Source organism: Scyliorhinus torazame, chromosome 22 (assembly GCF_047496885.1).
Source record: "Scyliorhinus torazame isolate Kashiwa2021f chromosome 22, sScyTor2.1, whole genome shotgun sequence".
In the NCBI taxonomy this organism is placed as follows: domain Eukaryota; kingdom Metazoa; phylum Chordata; class Chondrichthyes; order Carcharhiniformes; family Scyliorhinidae; genus Scyliorhinus; species Scyliorhinus torazame.
Window position 1 is genome coordinate 65,024,227 of NC_092728.1, and position 23,710 is coordinate 65,047,936.

Below are 23,710 nucleotides of genomic sequence, written 5' to 3' on the forward strand. Positions count from 1 at the left end.
TCCTTTCCTCTGCTGCCCCGCAAGATCCATCAGACATTGGACAACTTCTTGCGGGGCAGCCGTGGGGAGGACGGCAACCGCGCATGCACGGGTGACGTCATTTACGTGACACCGGTTGCCTCATTTACGCGGCGCCAAGGCCCGGCGTGCGTAAATGACCTCCCGGGGGCGGGAGAATAGGGGGCTGGGAACGGCCTCCGACTCCAGTTTTCACTCCGGCGTCGGGACTTAGTCACCCGATGGGAGAATTGCGCCCATGATGTCATATTGTGATGATATGACGCAGATCCACACCCTGACCATAATGCAATTGCAATTTCTTCAAGCTGTAGGCAATGGTGGAGTGAGAGGTCGTCAAAAGCAAAATCATTTCATCGCTTAATCTACAGGTGAAGGGCGTATAGGTCACTCCTGCCCAGTCTAAGCTGGGGCTCTACAACCACTGTCATCTATTGACTGTGCTGGGGCACGCACAGAATAAGAGAGCTCTTGTGTTTTCCACAGCAGTAGTTGAGAAAGGGGAGCAGAATGTAAGGACCCAGTCTTCACCAGCTTCCTTCGTGAGGAGAGATGCCCCAGAGGCAGCAACATCACATCATTCCTCTGCAGATTCTGCTAGGGTAGCACGCTCACCTTGGTTGGTTATTCATCCAGCTTAGAGCAGGGAACAGGTCACGAGTGAGCAGGAAGAGGAGAGTGAAGCAGAGATCGAAGAGAAGACACAGCCATGCTCTGCTGGACCGAGGTGCTGGGCCTGTGGGATCTCACAAAAGGACAGTCTTTTCAGAGCATCGGAGATAGTGATAAAGATCCCTGAGGCAGTGTAGAGCCAAGGGAAAATGATGTAAGGTCCATGCAGTGCCCGTGCTCCACTATAAGTTAGGATTTTGAGTGAGTGAGCCCCTCCACTGAGAGTGGCTAATCTCTTGTAGAAACATGTGCAATGAAACTCTGAGTCGGTGCAGGAGAAACATTGAGAGCATGAACTGCTCAGTGTCGCTGAAGGTGAAGAGACGCTTGGAGTAAATGGCAACCTTCTTCCAGCTGGTGGTCTCACCCAGCATTCAAGGAAACCACAAAAGGGCCAAAGAATTCAAGCAGGTTGGCGGACACTCCCTCAGGGCGCTGACACCAGCCATGCTTGCAACAAGGTCCCATAACAGAGGCTGCCCTGAAATGCCATAGGTGCTGCAGACTGTGGAGGAACCCACATGGCACCTCCACAGTGAAGACAGAAGACACAGGCAAGGGACAAGGCTGCCTCCAACTCACCGTAAGCGTCTTCAGGGGGAATACCTCATAGAAGTGGACATGAACACAAGGTGCTATGCCCTTAGATGTGCTTTATGGGTCACCTGATTAATGTTTTATCAGTTTGCATGTTTACTTACATTTCCTTTATTCTATTATTGTTCATTCCAACATGCAGACCTGTGTATTATTGTTGCTTGCTGTCAAAAGGGACAGGGTATTTCAGGACCAGAGAATCGGCAGGAGCTGAATTTCCTGTGGGGCAATTGTCCAGTGAGGGAGACTGTTGCTAGTAAGGACCACAGTTTTCATCAATGAAGGCTGTGATGACAGTACTCAGATATGCATGATGGATAATTCCTCATTATAGAGAATTATAGAGTCATCTTTCAAAAGGGTTGGAAGCTGCTTAAGTGAAATGCTGCTCAATCAAGTTCCTTTTCCGGCCTTTTCAGCTGCAGATTGCAGAGGCCTGAGATGGCCGTGGCAGACAATGACTGGGTAGCAGGTACCTCTGAGGTGACCCTTCATCCACTTCTTCCTCCTCCTCTTGTTCTCCTCTGAGGAACAGCAAAGTTCCTTCTCCTGCGTTTCACCGAGTTCCCATCCTTAATGCATTGTCATATTGTTCAGCAAATGACAATAATATGAGACACTGGCTGGCTCGTAGTAGAGGCGCCGCCCAACAGGTCAAGGAAGCACATCTTCTAGATGAAAATATCTGTGAAATGAAGGTTTTCTGTTAGTAGATGGCATTGGCTCCTCTGCACCATGCCTGGGTAGCGATGGGCATCAGCACCTCCCTCTTCAGTGGATAACCATTGCCCCCAGCAGTAAATCAGGGAGTGTGGATATTGTCCTGGACCGATGTGGCACCTGATACTCTTGGAGGGAACAGGAACCATGATAGCTGTTTGGGATTTGATTGCACATATTCAAGATGTGCTTCCTGCGGTCACAGTCAAATGACACTCAGTGAGTTGAAAGTCTTTTTTCTTGAGGAATCTGGTTGGCCAAGATGTTGGTGCATTGATAGCTGTGTGGTATGATCAATCGCTGTCTGCACCTAAGGGAATTCATTGGCAGCAAAGCCCAATGCCCTCTCTGCCTGTGCTGGTCCATCAATCTCAAAATGGATTCACTACCCGACCTCTGGAATCGGGCATCCAAGACCTGCTTGATCGCATGCCAACTGTGAAGTGCCAGCCAGGTCTGCAACTGTTTCCTGGAAGGATACGGATGTATCAAATTTCCATGTCACAGTGACCGTAGGTAGTACGTTGCCATGGGGGCAGATAACAGGTAATCATGGACCAGAATGCAAATGTCCAAGTCTAACTGCCTGGGATGCAGTCTCCTAATGTACTGGCATCCTGTCATTTGTAGATCGCTGACCCTTGAGAAGTACACTCAATGTGTTGGGTAGCATCTTCTTCCCCCTTCAACCCCTCGCTCTGCCTGTCTGACCAGGAGCATGCAACTGCTGAAGCTCCTCCTCATTGCTCTGACCAATGATGGATTGGACCACTCCCATCTCACCCTCAACTGCATCATGTTGGTGGACCAGGGCTTCCTCTACCAAGCTCCAAATCCCAAGTGATGCCAGTCGTCACCGCATATCCCTCAAGAGTCCATTCACTTTTCATAAATACAAATGGCACCAGTGATGGCAACCCTGTGCTGCTGGTTGAGCAGCTAAGTGCAAATCTCCCATTTCTCACAACTGTTGAGCAATGCGCTCATTAGCACCCACGACTCACCATTGTGTTCACAACAGCTGCACAATAACATGTCCTAGATCCTCCATTTCCCCCGTTCCTTCTGATTTAAAACCTCAAACCGCGCCCTAAAGACTTTTACTGAGCTCCACAGCAAGCTCAACAATCAGTTAATGGTAGGTGGGTGAGTTACCGGTTTTGCCCCTCCCTCTCGGCTTTTGAAAGTAGCAGCATGCTCCAGAAAGTCGTGATCCAGTGATTCCAACCGAGATCAGGATTTTCAATGCACACCTGCACCCGGCCTCGCCCTAGCCCCTGGTTTCCGAAGAACTACTTTCAAAACTATCATCTTCATGGTTCAAATCTCTCCACGGCCTTTCCACTCCCTGGGTGGAATTTTACAGCCTCTCCCACTGGCAGGATTTTCCGATCCTGCTAAAATCAATGGGCATTTGAATGGCGTGCCACGTTTTCCGGCCCTGTCCCCACCACGATGCAGGCTATCAAATTCACCCCCCACCCCTTCCTATCTCCAGAAGCTTGTGCACCCTCACAGCTTTCCAAGATCTCTGTCAAGAAGCTACCAACTCTGACCTCTTGAGCATCCCAACGTAAAACCACCTTTCACCATGCTGCTGACCACCTAAACCCGTGCTTCCTACTTTGGGCCAGGTACAATCTTTCTGATCATGTTTTTGAGAAATGCCTTGGGGAGATTTTTGTTTTTAAAAACAAATTTAGAGTACCCAATTAATGTTTTCCAATTAAGAGGCAATTTAGCTTGGCCAATCCATAATAATAGCTTATTGTCACAAGTAGGTTTCAATGAAGTTACTGTGAAAAGCCCCTAGTCGCCACATTCCCACGCCTATTCAGGGAGGCCGGTATGGGAATTGAACCGTGCTGCTGGCATTGTTCTGCATTGCAAGCCAGCTGTTTAGCCCACTGTGCTAAACAGCCCCTGTTAAACCTGCCCAGCAGATCTTTGGGTTGTGGGGGTGAGACCCACGCAAACACAGGGAGAATGTGCAAACTCCACACAGACATTGACCCAGAGCCGGAATCGAACCTGGGACCTCGGTGCCGCGAGGCAGTTGTGTTAACCACTGCGCCACCGTGCTGCCCTCTGGGGAGATTTTCTACATAGAAGGCGAGATTATAAACATGGGTTGTTAATGATGTTGATATCTTTCTGATATAGTCTGTGCTTCCAACAATGATAAAAGATGACCAGACTGTTGCTTTAATTTCCGAAATGAGTGAAGTGTTAATGAATGTCTTTACAAAGTAGGGAAACATTTATATTGGAAACTGGCTTATCTAATATTTCTGGGGAAGTTTGAGAGACAGGTTTGGGACTTATGAGGTAATAGGTTTGACAAAAGTTTTAAAAATAATTTTGAAGGACGTAACAAATTAATGTTGGGACCAGCGTAATTTTGTGAACAAGTAAAATAAATCAGCAAAGGGAATGTTTATTTAGTAAACGTATTGTTGACAAGCTGTGTGGGGGTGGGGAAGGCAATTGATATTGTGCAGTCACATTATTTCATTTAACATTTGACAAGGCTGTCTATCATTGATTAAAGGCTAAGGTCCTGCTGCAGTGTAGTGCCAAATAGAAAATTGCCATTAAGAAGCGAGCAGTCATAAATGGGAAAAAGGTTGTGTGCAGGAAACCCATGATAATCCATGCTGGGATGTTTTAATATTGTAGATAAGTACCAGTAAATTGGATTGAATTAGTTAAATAGGCAACACTATTGAGATTGAGATTTTCAGACAATTTGCCCATAATTGGCTGCAAATATGGGGAGTGGGGGGAAAGATGTGCTGTTAGGTAATTTGGACATTCTGAATTCTCCCTCAGTATACCCGAACAGGCACCGGAATGTGGCGACGAGGGACATTTCACAGTAATTTTATTGCCTACTTGTGACAATAAAGATTATAATATAGACAATAAAGTTTTGCGGTGTAGAGGCGGGGTGAGGGGGGAACGGAGTTGAGTTGGGAATTAAAAGCAAACAGAAAGTTACAAAACAAGTTTCCAATAAAATATTTGAAGTTTCCAGAGCAATGGCCGATAGAAGATAATAAAAATAAAACTGAGTGACTAATCACCAGGAGAAAAGTCACCTTGTATGTACATACTCAGAGAATGGCATAGAAATAGCTAAAGGCAAGGTTAAAAGCTATGCAGGCACTGAGTGAAATGGGCACTGAAATGCAAAGTCACGATATAGCATTAAGTGAATAAATGTGTTAAATAATTTGATTTATTGCTAAATAGTTAGAATATAAGTATCGGGTAATAGGAAGTTTTAACACAATTGCATTGTGCTCCTGGCTAGATTTGTTGAATATGAAGTGCAAGGTTCGCTCTCACGTAGACGACATGGAGAGGAAAATCAGGTGGGATACGTTATACGCAGCCAACCTTTGACCCCATTTTACTATTGTCCTAACAGAAGGAAAAATGACCTCATTATGTCTGTCGTGAATTTGCCACATAACAGCAGTAAAATAAACCTGAAAAGACAAAATGGGATCCGATCTGCCCAGAAACAAGTAGAAACTCGTGGGGACATATTCAGATATGTGGAAGCTCTGTCAGGGTTCGATGAAAGAGATGCCAAGACATTTTTGTGTGTATTTGAGTAGATAGCTAAACAGACGAAATGGCTGCAAGATATTTGGACCCGACTCTTACAGACTACACCTGTAGGTAGAGCTAGTGATGTCCACACGTCCTTGTCCGAGGAAAGGTCTGAGAACTATAAGACAGTGAAGAAAGCTATATTGTGTGCTTATGAGCTAGTATCAGAAGTGTACAGACAAAGGATTTGAGCTGCAGGGAAACAATCTGGACAAACTTGCATTGAATTCGAAAGGGATAAACAAAGTTATAAATTTTTTTTTTTAGAGTATCCAATTCATTTTTTCCAATTAAGTGGCAATTTTGTGTGGCCAATTTATCTACCCTGCACATCTTTTGGGTTGTGGGGGCAAAACCCATGCAAACATGGGGAGAATGTGCAAACTCCACACGGACAGTGACCCAGAGCTGGGATCGAACCTGGGACCTCAGTGCCGTGAGCGAGCAGTGCTAACCACTGTGCCAACATGCTGCCCCAAAACAAAGTCAGTTTGGTAGGTGGGTGCAAGCAATAACAATAGAAGAAACCTATGATGCCCTTGAAGAGATAATTCTGTTGGGAGGAATTTAAAGATTTGTTGCCGACAATGATTAGAACTGTGCCCCACTGCGCCGGGACCCAGGTTTAATCCTGGCCCCGGATCACTGTTCTTGTGGAGTTTGCACATTCTCCCCATATCTGAGTGGATCTCACCCCCACAACCCAAAGATGTGCAGGGTGGGTGGATTGGCCACACTAAATTGCCCCTTAATTGAAAAAAAAATGAATTATGTACTTTAAATTTAAAAAACTGTGATTAGAACTCAGATTGAGGGCCAGAAAGATAGGACTGCCAGGCAAGACGTGGCACTTGTGGACAACGATGAGCTGCTTCATAGGCCAAAACCTTTTTTTAGACCCACCTTTAATTGGAGAAAGCTAGAAATTGGGAAGATGCGAAAGAGGACAGGCCAACAAGAGAGGGAGCAGTCAGAAACTCCAAGGAGGTTCACCTCAGAATGAAACAGAGTCGGTTGGAGGAATGAGAGAGATGAAAAAGATTATTCATTGTAATAAATAGGGTCACACCAAATCAGTCTGCTGGAAAGCCAGTTGGGGTTACAAATCTTAGAACGGGAAATAGGAAATCAGAGACTGGAGAACAGGAGAAGCAGATACGATTTGTGCACAGCATCAAGGAGCGAACAATAGGAAGGAAAATGTGTGCACTACTTGTACAGGGGAGAGTGATTGGCAGGTGGCAGATGGGTTTAAAGATTTTGTGTGCCATGGTAAAGTATTTCCATGTGGACAGGTCAAATGGGAAAAGATATTCAAATTCTATGAGTTACAGGTGCGGTCAATCCCTAATGTGTGGGATAAAGATATTTGTTGTCCAGAAGGGATATTGAAGGAAAAGGTTCTGGTCAGCAGCATTCTCGGTAAAATGAAGTAATCCCTTTTGTTAAAAATAAGCTTACAGAGTAGCCTGAAGACAAGGAAAGTAGTGGGAGGCATGGTAGAAACCTTGCCAATTGCAGGCATTCAAATCCTTCCAGGGAATAATATTGCAGGATCCCAGATGGTAGTGATGCCTACTGTAGTTGAACAGTCAATAGAGAATCCTGTCACAGGATTACAAACAGACCGCCCTGGAGTAGTTCCAGATGCATGGTGGCGTGATGAGGGGCTTAAAAGCATGACAAAAGAAGGAGGAGTTGTGAGCCCAGGGTGAGGCCAGTGAGATCAAATTACCTGACACCATCTTTAGCCAGCTAAATGAAAATGAGACAGACACAGAGAATGAGACTGCTGTGTTCAATTCAAAGAGGTTGGCTAAGCTGTAGCACAGTGACTCAAAATTAAAACGTCTAAAGACAGGTCAGCAGGGAATGAAAGCAAAAGCCGGTAGGAAGGCCCACACTCTTAGTTTTGTAACAGAAGAAAGAGTGCTCGTGTCATTACCTGTGTCAGGCGAACCCCTGGTAGCTAGATTCAGTAGGCCGTATCACATTGAAATTAAATTGAGAGAGGTAAACTATATGGTACGCACCTCAGATAGACACAACTCACACAATGTGTCATGTGAGCATATTGAAGCAGCACTGAGTTAGAGGAGATAGGGGAAGATGGGGGAAGACTAGGAGTCAAATTCTGAAAGTGACTTCCCTATTATTCATTTGCATAATGAGGAAGTCCTGGAAAATTTTAACTCGTGGTTAGGACATTTCCCAGATAAGAGTCGGAGCGAACTGACAAGAGTTACGGCAGTCCTATAAATGTATTTGTGGGAATAAACTAGGTAGAACGGGCTAGCGTTGGTATAGGTGTGGAGGTGTTACAATCAACAACATCCATATAGGTCAAGTCTCACTTAGTTACTGCAGGTACAAAAGGAAATTGAGTATATGCTCAAGACTGATATTATTGAATTGATTTCTAGTGATTGAGCTCCCCTATCACCATGGTGCCCAAACTGGGTGGATCCCAGAGACTATGTGTGGACTACAGGTGGTTGAATGCTGTAGCCAAGAGAGATTTGTTTTCTATTCCACACTTGGAAGATTGCATCAAAAGCGTTGCACAGTCAAAATTAATTACCAAAATACACTTGTTAATGGGCTATTGGTAAGTATCTTTGCCTGAGAGGGCAAAGGAGATCTCCACTTTTGTGACACCCAATTCAAAGTTATGCCATTCAGGCTGAATTGCAATTTTTCAGAGGCTCACAAACAGAGTGATTCAAGGATTGAGTCACTGTGTCGTATACATTGATAACTGGTGTTCAGCCAGAGTTGGGAAGAGCATCTGCACCACCTAAAGGAACTGCTTGACCGCTTAGAAGAAGTCAATCTTCTGATGAACCTAGCGAAGAGCGAATTTGCTTAGGCCCAAATTTCATATCCGGGACACATAGCGCAACATGGTCAAATGGAACCACGAGATGCACAAATATGGGCCATTTGAGATTTTCTGGAACCCACCACCAGAAAAGAGATTTCAAAATTTCTGGGCATGAGCGGATTCCACCGTAAGTTCATGCCAAACTTCAGCAGTGTGATGGCACCACTCACAGAGCTCTTAACTGGATGGAGGACTGCCAAAAAGCATTCCACCATTTAAAATTGTGTTGTTGACAAACTTTGTGTTTGCAGTACCCAATGAGGAGACGCAGCTTAAACTGGCGGTGGATGCTGGCAGTGCAGGAACTGTGTTGTTGCAAGTAAATGACTTGGCCTTGAGAGGTAATATCAGCATGGTTCGTGATTTGTCTCTTCATAGTCACCAAGACATCAGATAAAATGGTTAATGCACAAGCAAGGAGCTGGGGAACTTAACCCCAGCACCATGGGCTGAACTAGAGAAATTTGGAGATAGTGAGGCTCATTCGCCTCAAAGAAAGGCAACTTGTGTCTGGATATTATGCAAGTGTGCAAGATTTTAAAAAAGAATGCTGGGGTTGAGGGATGGGGTTCCAAGAGTAGTAAAGAGGTTTGGAGATTCAGGCATGGAGATTAGTCAACCCAATGTACAGTTCCCTCAATTTTTCTGGTGGTTAACCTCCTGACTGGGAAGCCAGGAGCACTGCCATTTGATCACATTGACCTCCATGGCGGATTCTTTAAATTGTGCTTCTTTCAACCAAAACATCAGACAAGAAACCTCACCTCACATTTACTCAACAACCTAATTAAGGAGCAACTGTTCAATATACGCTTTAGCAGCAGAATAAGTTTCAGCCCAATATCAAGCCAATTTAAGACTGATTGCATGAATAATCCCTTCAGATGAGTCATCAACATTTGGAAGAGGTTTTTAATATGGGGTAGTGAATGAAAAAGCCTTGGAGTCAAATCAGGAGCTAATTGGATGCTCTGATGAGAGGACAGAAGCTGTTTTGACTGGACAAATGAGCTGTGGTGGCTCAAAGGAGTTTACTCATTTATTTTACCTTGTAAAATTAAGTGAAATGATCTGAAGGAAGAAACCAGAAGGTGAATATATGTTGAAGGTGCATTGGTATAACACTGAGCAAAAAGAACAAAGGAACTTTTCTCAGCAATTTGTTGTAGTAAAATGGGCAGTATGTTAGCACAGTGGTTAGCACAGTTGCTTCACAGCTCCAGGGTTCCAGGTTCGATTCCCAGCTTGGGTCACTGTCTGTGCGGAGTCTGCACTTTCTCCCCGTGTCTGCGTGGGTTTCCTCCGGGTGCTCCGGTTTCCTCCCACAGTCAAAGATGGGCAGGTTAGGTGGATTGGCCATTATAAATTGCCCTTAGTGTCCAAAAAAGGATAGGGTGGAGGCATGGGCTTAAGTAGGGTGCTCTTTCCAAGAGCTGGTGCGGACTCAATAGGCCAAATGGCCTCCTTCTGCACTGTAAATTCTATGAAATTCTATTGTAATCAGATTGTATTAGCAAATGGATAGGGGACATAGGTATTATCCAGGACATCCTGGATATTTTGCGAATCAGCTGAAAGCACGTCTGGCAGTTGATGGAGGGAAGGAAGGTCATTATTTCAGCTTGTGAAGTTGGTTGCGTTCGGGTGGTGTCCTGAGGAATTCCTACAGGAATGACCTGAGGGTGACATGCTAGGCCTTCAATGACCGCGACCATTTTACTTTATGCCCGTTGCTGGAGAATTTTCTCCTTGATCTCAATTAATGCACTGATGTGTTACACTTGCAAGAACTTGTCCTGTTCCCTTGGGCAGCAGATGCACAGGAAGACCATCACCTGCAAGACCCCCTCCAAACCACACACCATCTTGACTTGGAACTATTTTGCCATTCCTTCACTGTCGCTGGGTTTTCACTTCCTAGCGACACTGTGGGTGTATTGCCATCAGATGGGTTGAAGTGTTTGGAGAAGGCAGCTCACCTACACCTTCTTAGGGATAATTCGGGATGGGCAACAAATGCTGGTCTTGCTGGCAACACCCACATCCTATTTTAAGAATCTCTACTTGCCGCACATGTTGTAACTGTTAGACCTATGCTGATACTTTCTGGCCCTTCCTGTTGGTGGGATCTTCCGGTCCCGCCCATGGTGAACCCTCCGCGGCCCGGTCCCTGGTGGCGGGGTTTGCGAGGCACGCAAAACTCCATCAACATTGGCGAGCTGGAAGATCCTATGTCTGGCCAATGGCAAGCTGCCTCCGCTGTCGCAAAATACTCCGCAGGGGAGGGGGGATGGGACTTTTCATCCCAATTCTAGATTGCATGTCGTGTCACTCTTGCTACTTCACTTTGACATTACTGCCGTGTGCAGTTATTGTAAGTTACTTATAATAATTTACATAGAATTTACAGTGCAGAAGGAGGCCATTCCCCATCAAGTCTGCACCGGCACATGGAAAGATCACCCTACCTATGCCCACACCTCCACCCTATCGCTGTAACCCCATCTAACCTTTTTTTTGAACACTAAGGGCAATTTAGCATGGCCAATCCACCTAACCTGCACATCTTTGGACTGTGGGAGGAAACCGGAGCACCCGGAGGAAACCCCCACAGACACAGGGAGAATGTGCAGACACCGTGCAGACAGTGGCCCAAGCCGGGAATCGAACCTAGGACCCTGGAGCTGTGAAGCAACTGTGCTAACCACTGTGCTACCGAGCTGCCATGATAATCTAATTCATTAGGTTCTCCCAAAAGAAGGTGCATATCATGAACATCGATAAATACCATTGTCAGCAGCTGGAATGTTTTTTTTTCTCACTTCGGGCACCCAGTTTCAATATCAACAAATTAAATACTTCAGAATGCTTTGAAATGTAAACCTCCTTTCACATTGTTATCCAAAAATGATGTACCTGAGCCTCAATCTATCACAAGCACACCCAACTCCCAACTGCATCAACTGCAAAGAATTCTATTCTTTGAGAACAAAACAAATTCATGTAACCGAATCTTGAGGTTTTCAAATGTAGCCAGTTAAAATGGCTAACTCCCGATTTAAAATGGCGAACGGCAAAGGCTGATGGGAAAGTCAGCCAACAGGACACAAACAAGCAGCTGCAGGTTGAGTGTGTATTTACCTCTGGAAAGGCCAGACAAGATCGATACCACCAACCATCAGCATAACAAAACACCAGCCATCTGCATACTAATGAGCAATCCCCGGGAACAATGAGCAACATTTAGACACATAAAGCAAAACCAGACTCTTCGGCGCCAGCAGAAGCCTACACAAAGGGAGGTGAACGACCACCTCAAGACTGCCCATCGATCAGGGAACCGCTCCAGCATTGGAGAAAATCGAACCAAGTGATTGCGACAAAGTCCAATCACTTGGAACCAGGTACAGGGTCCGTCCCAAAAGGCGGGAAGCCCCTGGGGACTATAAGAATTAAGCCCAAGTTCAAATCGTTCTTCTTGAGCGGGTCACTCAGCAACGCGAACCAGCCCTTGGCAGTGACCGGTTCAGCCGCCGCCGATATCCAGTAAGTCTTACTTCAACGCTCGCTACGAGATAGACGCTCCTAGCCACCAATCTGTACCAACTTCGAATCCCGCAGGCTCAGAACCCGAATGAATGGCCATTCGTTTCCCTGACCTGGTGGGCCAGTTCCAAATTAAGTATTGGCCTGTTAGCTGTAGAAGTAGCTTAGACATAGAATTTGTACATGAGTAGTGATTACTGTGTATAATAAATGTGCTTTGATTTAAATCTTACTAAGCGGTGTATTGGATTATTAATCATTACTCGGACTTTAACCATGTGGCGGTATCATAAAGATACCTGGCGACTCAAGAGCAAAGGTGATAAAACAGAGCAATTAAACTAAGGCAAAAGTTAGCAACATTATTTGGCGACATCCTGACGGGACCCGATCTAAAAGTGGAAAACCACTCCAGGAGAACCCAGAATTTGAATTAGAGATCCAATTGGAAACAGAAAACCACAAGTGTTCAAGTAGTTCTGATCAATACTCATAATTCGGAAGTGTGTGTATGCATGCGCAACTAACAGGGCTATAAGGTAAAACTGATAGATTTTTGTTGCGTCAAAACTGTCGGAAGTTTCTATATCGGAAAGTAGCGAAAGCCGTACCCGTATTTACAGCACCGCCTTAGCTCCCCTGTTCCAAATTTAAAAGAAGCATTCGGATAGGAAAGATGGCAATGCAGGCAATGCAGCGCCTAATGAACCCAGAGGAATTTGCGGTCGCAGCGACCAGCAGTAGTAGAGTGGGACAATGTCCCATTTGGGAGGAAGAGATGAGGGCAGCACGGTAGCATTGTGGATAGCACAATTGCTTCACAGCTCCAGGGTCCCAGGTTCGATTCCCGGCTTGGGTCACTGTCTGTGCGGAGTCTGCACATCCTCCCCGTGTGTGCGTGGGTTTCCTCCGGGTGCTCCGGTTTCCTCCCACAGTCCAAAGATGTGCAGGTTCGGTGGATTGGCCGTGATAAATTGTCCTTAGTGTCCAAAATTGCCCTTAGTAATGGGTGGGGTTACTGGGTTATGGGGAAACGGTGGAGGTGTTGACCTTGGGTAGGGTGCTCTTTCCAAGAGCGGGTGCAGACTCGATGGGCCGAATGGCCTCCTTCTGCACTGTAAATTCTATGAATCAGGAAATATCTCAAAGGGAAAGGATGGCCACTTTGGAATGAATTCTGTGATAACGAGGAATCAGGTCCCGGGAGTATAGGACATACTTGGTGGGAGAACCTGAGCGAGATCCACAAAAAGAGCTTAGGGAAAGCTCGCAAGCCGATGGCAATCGTGTCCTGCTTGGCACAATTGCGAGGCACAGAGGAGGTCGTTAGGACGCTCCGGAAAGAAGTTGAGGGCATACATCGAATGAGTAAGGTCGATGTAAGCGAGGTAGAAAAGGAGAATTTAGTCTTGAGAAGGAAATTGGCAGCAAAAGATGGAGAGGTGGATGACGCCAAAAGGGCTCACCAGTCTTGTCTGGCGCACTTAAGCAGCTTCCAGTCTCAATACGAAAAGGCCTATCAGGACATGCAACGTGCAGTCCTGGTACGAGAAGAAACAGCAAAACAGGTAGAGGCATTACAAAAACAGTGTAGTGACCTCAAGGCAGCATTAAGAGCACTCCATGCTGCCACCACAGAACAAAGACAAAGCACATTAGGCCACCAAAGTGCCGGAAGCAGATTGCAGAGCTGCAATCACTGCTTTCTGTTCAAAAAGGTTTTCAGGAAACCTTTGGAGAAAGATTAGATCAGGAAGACGGCCCTGATTGGGAACAATTGAATGAAACAGTGCAGAGATATGTTCAGGGAACATGTGCGCAGGGAAAGCCACAAAAGAGAAAAGCACCCCAACCCCCCACACAGCAGATAGTTCAAGCTCCAATGAGCCCAGCAACCACCCACCGCACAGCCACACCGGACGATGCGGAATTTCTATATTCCACCCCCTTAACAGTGACCCAATTACGGGACGCGTGTGATGTCACACCGTTCCTCCCCACCTCAGACCCCCACCATTTCTTTGCCACAGTTAAACATCAGGCGACCATGTACGGCCTGGATGAGCGAGAGCATGTAAAGCTCACCGTTTTAAGTTTAGACCCGTCAGTAGCAGCAGCCCTTCCCGACCCACAGAACGTAGGAGGAGGCACCCTTGCCGAAATGCATACCGCGATCCTGGATGCGATCGGGTATAACCAGGGTGACCCCGTAGATGGTGTCATGATATTCAAACACACATCACAACACACACATCATGATAGACAGACCAACAGACCAATTAGCACACATAACACGACAGCCAATCACAGACAAGAGCAGACACAGTATAAGACAAGAAACACGACACCTGCTGGGCAGTCCATCTGGAGACAGGACAAGACCAGGACCTCATTAACAAGACACTCACACAGTCACCACGTGCTGAGTACCAAGTCAGATGTGTAAATAACTAGTTGGAATAAAACTGCGTTGTACCAATCGCAACCGTGTTGGTTCGTCTGTACCTTAGAGCACCCAACAGCACATGATACCAGTGAGTGAATCGATACTTACCGGCAAATCTGCTATCCTGAGCCATGGACACCCACAACAAACCGCAGCCGTTGCAAGTCGCTGGGAACCTGGGCACCAATTGGAAGCTCTTCAAGCAGCGATTCGAACTGTTCATGCGAGCCAACGAAAAACAGGGCGCCTCGGATGAAACAAAGATTGCCATGCCCCTCACTACCGCAGGTCAGCACGCCATCGATGTATACAAGTCCTTGGTGTTCGCGGAAGGCGAGAACAAATCTAAATATGACACGGTCCTCCTCAAGCTCGCCCAGCACTTCAACGTTGAGGTCAATGAAAGCTTTGAGAGGTATATCTTTCAGCAGCGCCTACAAGGTAAGGATGAGCTCTTTCAGTCCTTCCTGACGCACCTCCACATACTTGCGTAGTCCTGCGGTTACGGCACCACCTCAGAATCCATGATCCGGGACCAGATCGTTTTTGGCATTGCCTCCAGTGGCCTACGCCAGCAGCTTCTAAAAATTAAAGGCCTGACCTTAGCATCTGCAGTTGAAGCCTGTGTCCTGCATGAAAATGCGACCAGCCGCTAGGCCCAATTTCAGGCGACCGAATCGGCACGGAGGGGGTCCCAAGCGATCGAATCGGCAAGCCAGGCCGCCCACGAGGCCGAACGCATCCAGGCGATCAAGTTTCTTTCAGCCCGCGGCCCGGACGAGGGCGGCCGTTTCGCGCGCTTTTAGAGGCCTCCCGCGTTTGTGCACGCCAAAATCTACGGCAACACTGAGGGACGTGCTGCGCAGGCGCCACCGACGCAAGACCAAACTGCGCATGCGCAGTGGCGTAACGAACGTCATGACGTGCGGCAACTGTGGAGCTGCACATTTAAAAGGGCAATGTCCTGCAAAAACCCGACAATGCCTACGCTGTGGCAAGTTGGGCCACTACGCTGCCTACTGTCGAGCGGCTCAACCTGTGGATCTTCCACATCTCCGACAACCTCGCAGGCACGTGCGGACCATCCAGCCTCCACATCACGACATCCAAACCGACGACACAGATGACCAAGACGCCTTCCGGGTTGCGGTCATTGATGTGAACCGGGTCAACACCATCAATCCGGCCCATGAATGGAGTGCCACCCTGACGGTCAACCGATCACTTTCCGCCTGGACACTGGCGCCTCCGCCAACCTCATAGCATGGTCAGCATTCTATGCCATGAAGGTCAGACCACCAATCCAGCCATCCCGGTGCAAGATGGTCGACTACAACGGGAACGTTACCCCGGCCATGGGATCCTGCCAGCTCCAGGTGACACACAAAACACACACGGCCACACTCTCGTTCGAGATAGTTGGCTCATCGAAGGACTCCCTGCTGGGCGCACAGGCATGTAAGGCTCTCCACCTTGTGCAATGAATTCTCTCTCTCTCTCCAGACGGCACGTCTGACTTCCCGGATGCAGAGTTCAACGCACAGCTCCAATCGTTCCTCGCCCACAACCAGGAGGCAATTGAAGGCATGGGAACACTGCCATACACCTACCGAATTCGTCTCAAACCGGACGCCATCCGGGTTGTTCACGCACCTCGCAGGGTTCCTGCGCCACTTAAAGACTGCCTCAAGCAGCAGCTGCAGGATCTCCAGGACCAAGGGGTCCTATCCAGGGTCACGGAGCCCACGCCGTGGGTCAGCTCCATGGTGTGTGTCAAGAAGCCCTCTGGCGAGCTCCGCATCTGTATAGACCCCAAAGACCTCAATAATAACATTATGCGGGAACATTATCCCATACCCAAACGGGAGGAGATCACCAGTGAAATGGCCAAGCGAAGATATTCACGAAACTGGATGCTTCTAAAGGCTTTTGGCAGATCCAACTGGACCCGTCCAGCCGAAAGCTATGTACCTTCAACACCCCTTTCGGCAGATTCTGCTACAACCGGATGCCATTTGGCATCATCTCGGCATCCGAGGTCTTCCACAGAATCATGGAGCAGATGATGGAAGGCACCGAAGGGGTGCGCGTATATGTGGATGATGTCATCATCTGGTCCACCACACCGCAGGAGCACATACATCGTCTCCAACGCGTTTTGCCCGCATACGGGAAAACGGCCTGCGCCTCAACCGAGCCAAGTGCGCCTTTGGCCAGACTGAATTGAAGTTCCTGGGGGACCATATCTCCCGGTCAGGGATCCGTCCGGATGCAGACAAGGTGAGCGCCATCACAGCCATGCCGCAGCCGGCCGACAAGAAGGCTGTCCTACGCTTCCTTGGAATGGTTAACTTCCTAGGGAAATTCATTCCCAACCTTGCCTCCTACACAACGACTCTGTGCCATCTCGTCAAAAAATCTACAGAGTTCCAGTGGCAACACACACACCAGCTGGAATGGGAGGAGCTCAAACGCAAACTCACCACGGCACCAGTGTTGCCGTTTTTTGACACGTCTCGTCCCACCAAAATCTCAACTGATGCCAGCCAATCCAGCATTGGAGCAGTGCTCCTGCAGAGGGATGACACGTCGTCATGGGCCCCAGTTGCCTATGCATCGCGGGCTATGACCCCCACAGAGCAGCGCTACGAGCAAATCGAAAAAAAATGCCAGGGCTTGATAACCGGTTTGGACAAGTTCCACGATTACGTCTATGGTCTTCCACGGTTCACGGTCGAAACTGACCACCGCCCCCTGGTCAGCATAATAAACAAGGACCTGAACGAGATGACCCCTCGCCTCCAGCGCATCCTACTTAAACTCAGGAGGTACGACTTCCAACTGGTCTACACTCCAGGGAAGGCCTCATCATGGCGGATGCCCTATCCAGAGCAGTGAGCACGCCGCCAGATGCGGAGGGGTTCGTATGTCAGCTCGAGGCACAGGTGGCCTTGGCAGCGGCAAATCTGCCGGCTGACGACTCCAGTCTGGCCCGCATCCGCCGAGAGACAGCGGCCGACCCCCTTTTACAGCGAGTGATGCGCCACATGACGGGAGGATGGCTCAAAGGGCAGTGCCCGCAGTTCTATAATGCACGAGACGACCTAGCCATCATTGATGGCATCCTTCTGAAGCTGGACCGGATTGTGATTCCGCACAGTATGCGCCAGCTGGTTCTCGATCAAATACACGAAGGCCACTTGGGGGTCGAGAAGTGCAGACGGAGGGCCCGAGAGGCGGTATACTGGCCGGGCATCAGTGACGATATTGCCAACATGGTGATCAACTGTACAACCTGCCAAAGGTTTCAGCCGGCGCAACCTCCTGAGACGCTTCTGCCCCATGAGCTGGTGACGTCCCCCTGGGCGAAGGTGGGTGTCGACCTATTTCACGCGCTTGGCATGGACTATGTCATCATAGTGGACTACTTCTCCAATTACCCAGAAGTCATACGCCTGCACGATCTGACGTCGTCTGCTGTCATCAGGGCCTGCAAAAACACCTTTGCTCGTCACCGCATTCCAATGACTGTCATGTCGGACAATGGGCCCTGTTTTGCCAGCCGTGAATGGTCGTCCCTTGTGGCCTCGTATGGCTTCACACACGTGACGTCCAGCCCTCTGCATCCCCAGTCCAATGTAAAGGCGGAGAAGGGCGTTCACATTGCCAAGCGGCTCCTCTGCAAGGCTGCTGCTGCCGGATCGGACTTCTACCTCGCCCTGCTGGCCTATCGTTCGGCCCCACTAGCCACGGATCTCTCGCCAGCACAGCTGCTGATGGGTCGCGCCCTCAGAACCACTGTGCCTTCCATCCTGGCACCAACAAGAGACCATGCTCCAGTACTGCATAGGATGCAACTGCAGCGCGATCGCCAGCAGAGATCGTACGACACAAGGGCAACTGATCTTCCCTCCCTGGCCCCTGGAGACAACGTCCGCATTCACCTACCAGACGGTGGCTGGTCAGCACCTGCCGAAGTTCTCCGACGCGTGGCTCCCCGCTCGTTCCTGGTACGCATGCCGGATGGATCCGTCCGTAGGCGCAATCGCCGAGCCCTTCGCCTACTTCCACATTCGCAACGGAACCATACACAGACTCCGTGTCCTCCACTGGTTCCTGATAGCGACTTCGTGGAGCTGCCATATACCATGCCCCTTCTGTCGCCGCCCGTGGCCAGGCTCGCACCTCAGCCGGTGGTTCTCGACCCACCCTTGAGGCGGTCAACCCAAATTCGTCGCCCACCTACTAGACTGGACTTATGAGACTGTTCACACGTCACATTTTAGCAACTACTGTATTGTAACATGTCACTGTTTTATCGTTCCAGGCCTCGTTTGATCGGTCCAAATTTCAACGTTCTTCTTCTTTTGTTATGGTACAACCTCGTTAGCATGTCACACCTGACATCGCCCCTTGTATATAGTTACGCCACATGTATATGCTGTAAATATCACGCACACACACCTTTAGCTGCACTCAGGACACATTTATATTTATAACCACGTAGGCACATAATCTTGTAAAAAAGGGGGGATGTCATGATATTCAAACACACATCACAACACACAACATCATGATAGACAGACCAACAGACCAATTAGCACACATAACACGACAGCCAATCACAGACAAGAGCAGACACAGTATAAGACAAGAAACACGACACCTGCTGGGCAGTCCATCTGGAGACAGGACAAGGCCAGGACCTCATTAACAAGACACTCACACAGTCACCACGTGCTGAGTACCAAGTCAGATGTGTAAATAACTAGTTGGAATATAACTGCGTTGTACCAATCGCAACCGTGTTGGTTCGTCTGTACCTCAGAGCACCCAACACCACAGATGGCCTCAACAAATGTAGGCAAAAGAAATCCGAGCACCCCACAGCGTTTGCTGGACGCCTGTGGATCCATTTTGCAGCAGTCTTTGGAGACTTAGACCGTGCCCATTTGTCCCCAGACAACATGGCCAAATGGACCCGCACCCTTATCTCCCATGCCACAGAAACAGGACAGAAAGTCTGCGCGAGTTATGATCCCTCAGAGGAGGCCCATAACGAGAAGTGGGTAGTGAAAAGATTGTCCCGCACTTGGGAGCAATCTGTTCAAAGTAAACCCGCAGTTAAGAATACCGAGGAAAAGCAGGCCGGAGCAGATATGCAGGCAGTAAAGACAACACAGCACGACCCCGCATGGGTGAATGAGGGAAAGAGCAGCCCCCCACCCAAGTCACAGGAGTGCTACAACTGCGGACAGTTAGGACACTCCGCAAGAGAGTGCAATGCCCCTAAAAAGCCAGAGAGAGCCCAGCAGACGGGCACTCTGAGTAAGAAAAAGACAGGGCCCATTCATAGCGTTAGCGCCCGTTCAGATCAGACGGACTTGACCGGAACGGACTGAGGTTTTGTATGGGCTCCCCCAGTTGGATCTGCGACACCCTTTGGGATAGGTCCGGACGACCGGTAGTTGCAGCAAAAATTCTGGGACAGACCATCGAATTTCTCTGGGACACAGGAGGGTCCCACACCACAATAAATTCCTCCAACCTGTTTCAAAAAGACAGGTGGCCCACTGCAGACACAATCACCCTCAGCGGCTTTACAGGCCACTCACAGCAGGGACACATCACAGCCTCTGTACCCATTCAAATCGGTACCATCACCACCAAGCACCCCGTAGTTTTAGTTGACCTGCCCCACACAGCAGAACACATTCTGGGAATCGATTTCATGAATTCCCATAATCTTTCATTCGATCCAGTCAACCAGTGTGTCTGGAAGATGGCAAAATCCGCAAGAGCCCCGCAACGCTCAACATAGGAGAGTACATGAACAAAATTAGCGCCGTAGGCACATTTTGGTTCAACTCGACCACGCTTAGTATGGAAAAGCAGGTTAGGGCAGCTCTGCAAAAGAACAGGGCAGCATTCGCGACCCACTGTGGACGGATGACTGGCTCCGTACAAGTAACAGGACCTGACCCTAGACCCCCAAAACAATATGGATTTCCCCAAGAGGCAGAGGGAGAAATCTCCAAGGTAATTAGAGCAGGGCGTACTTAGATCAGTAACCTCCACTAATAATGCCCTGATTTGTCCAGTGAGAAAGCCCGATGGATCATGGCGACTGACCATCGATTACCGGGAACTCAACAAAATCATCCCCGCAGCAGCCCCCACAGTAGGCACAAGTCCCAAGACCATGCTCAAGCAGGGATTCAATTCCCGATTCTTTACGGTTTTGGACGTCAGTTATGGATTCTGGTCCATTCCATTGGCAAAGGCGTGCCAGTACAAATTTGCCTTCTCCTTTAAAGCACAGCAGCACACGTGGACATGCCTGCCACAAGGCTTCCACAACTCCCCCTCCATTTTCCACCGATAGCTGGCAAATGGTTTAGCCAAATTCTCTCGCCCTGAATGTTTGGTACAGTATGTAGACGACCTACTACTGCAGACAGACACCAAGGAAGAGCACATTGAGCTTCTGTCCGAACTCCTGGAACTCTTACACTCAATCGGTTGAAAAGTTAACCCCAAAAAGGCCCAGATTTTGGAAGAAAAGGTGATATATTTGGGAACAATTATCACGCACGGTAAACGCGAGATCGAGCATAAAAGGATTGACTCCATTGCTAAATTGAGTTTTTAGGACTGGTTGGCTACTGCCGAAACCACATTGACGGTTTTGCCAGCAAGGCAGCACCCCTCTCAGACCTCCTAAAGAAAGGAGCCCCCTGGGGATGGCTTCCGCAGCATACGGATGCTGTGGACTCTTTAAAACAGGCACTCATAGCAGCCCCCGCACTACAAGTTCCAGACCCGCTTTCCCCTTACGCCATAGAGGTAGCGACCACAGACCGCACCCTTTCAGCCGTGCTCCTCCAGGAACGGCACGACCAGTTAAGGCCCGTAGCTTACGCCTCCAGACTGTTAGATGCTGTGGAGCAGGGATTTTCAGCCTGTGAGAGGCACCTGCTCGCAGTATTCTGGGCAGTCCAGTATTTTTCGTACATCACCGGACTGAACCCCATCACAATTCTCACCGAACACACCCCCACCCAACATTTACTGGACGGACGACTCAAGGACGGTACAGTCAGTCAGATTAGAGCAGCGAAATGGATCCTTCTCTTGCAGGGACGGGACATCACTGTTAAAAGGACAAAGACGCACACCTATTTAGCCGACAACTTACAGTACCCCGGAACCCCCCATGAATGCGAAATTATCTCTCCACACCACAACACAGGCCCCTTTATCGCTAAAACACCCTGCAGAAAGATAGGTAGTTCAACCCAGAGCCCCCAGCACACAGACACGTGTGAGCCCATAAAGATCTATGTGGATGGATCTTCCACAGTCTTGGATGGGAAGCGCATAACTGGTTGCGGTATCTATGTCGAGGACGCACAGGGACGCGCCCTCGAGGAAATATCGTGAAAACTACCGGGACACTTAGGCGCGCAGGCAGCAAAGCTCGCGTCCATTGCGTATATAGTGGAACACCCAGATTCCTTCCCCAGCCCAGCAGACATATACTCGGACAGCCTCTATGTCTGCAACAGCCTCATGGAATTTCTGCCCCTGTGGAAAGCAAGAGGATTTGTTTCTGCAGACGGAAAACCCCTCCCCTCAACCCCATTGCTCTGTCATATTTTACAGAGAGCCCAGAACAGGACTTATGGGATAATCAAAGTCCGCAGTCACCATCGTTCTGGAAATGTAAAAGCCGACGCACTGGCTAAAGCAGGTTCCAGGCACGGATATTTTTGGACACTCCCCGAAAGCGCCCCAGTGAGTGCAGTTCTGGTCTCACAGACAAAGGTCGAGGATCTAGTAGAGGCCCAGAAGCAGGACAGCAATCTCAAGGAGATTGTAAAAGGAAACTATCCAGCACCCTATGAGAGGTTCAAAAATGCACTGACCACACATGACGGTGTGGTGTTAAAAGACACCCTTTATGTGGTTCCTGAACAGGACAGGAATCAACTGATTTGTTTGTTCCATGACAGTCATGGACATCAGGGAATCGATCCCACTACAGCCCATCTCAAGCAGCTTTGTTGGTGGCCGAATTTAAAGGAAGATTTAAACCATTACATCTAGAATTGTCTTATCTGTGCCCAGAATAATCCGGACAGATATGCCAAAAAGGCTCAACTCAGCCACACCCGACCCGTTAATGGCCCCTGGACTAACCTCCAGATTGATTTTATAGGACCATTGCCCCCTTGCAGGAATGGCTATAAATATGTACTTGTGGTAATTGACACATTTACGAAATGGGTGGAAACATTCCCATCCCGCACAAACACTGCAAAAACCACAGCCAAGATTTTGACCCACCACATCTTTACAAGATGGGGACTCCCCCACAGCATTGAATCAGACCAAGGTTCCCATTTTACGGGATGTGTCATGCAGAACGTCATCACAATTTTTGGCATCACCCAAAAATTCCACATAGCATACCACCCACAGTCGAGTGGTATCGTGGAGTGCATGAATCGGACCCTAAAATCCACCCTCAGAAAAATGGTCCAGCAGAACAACACCACTTGGGACTCAGTCCTCCCTTTTGCGCTGATGTTTTTGCGTAACACAATTTCTACTTCCACAGGTTACACCCCACACACCCTCATGACCGTACGCCCCATGAAAGGTACAGAGTTTTTATTAGGTTTGGACTTGACCAGCCCCGAAGTGACGGCCCTCACACACGGGAAAGCAGTAGAACAATTAGTGGAAAATGTTAAAATGGCTCAGCTGGCAGCCGCAGTAAAATTGGGCACAAGAAAGAAACAGAGCAAGGCTTGTTTCGACAAGACAGTGCATGCGATGGAGTACAGTATAGGACAGCAAGTTATGCTCTCTGTATCTAACCCCAACACATTCCCGTCACCAAAATACTCGGGTCCATACTCCATTGCGGATAAAGTAAGCCCTTTCATTTATAAAATCAAGTAGCCCAACGGTAAGACTGCGTGGTTCCATATAAACCAGCTGAAGGCATATGGAACACAGTTGAACCATTCACACCACGTCATGATCGACGCAGCACACACGCCCCGCCCACAGCCAACATAACCCTACCATCCCCCAACATGTCCAGCCCAGCCACGGACTTGACCTCGACTCCACCCCCTAAATATACACTCCCGCCCCGGAACGCCCACAGACTGCAGCAGCAGAGACAGTGACTG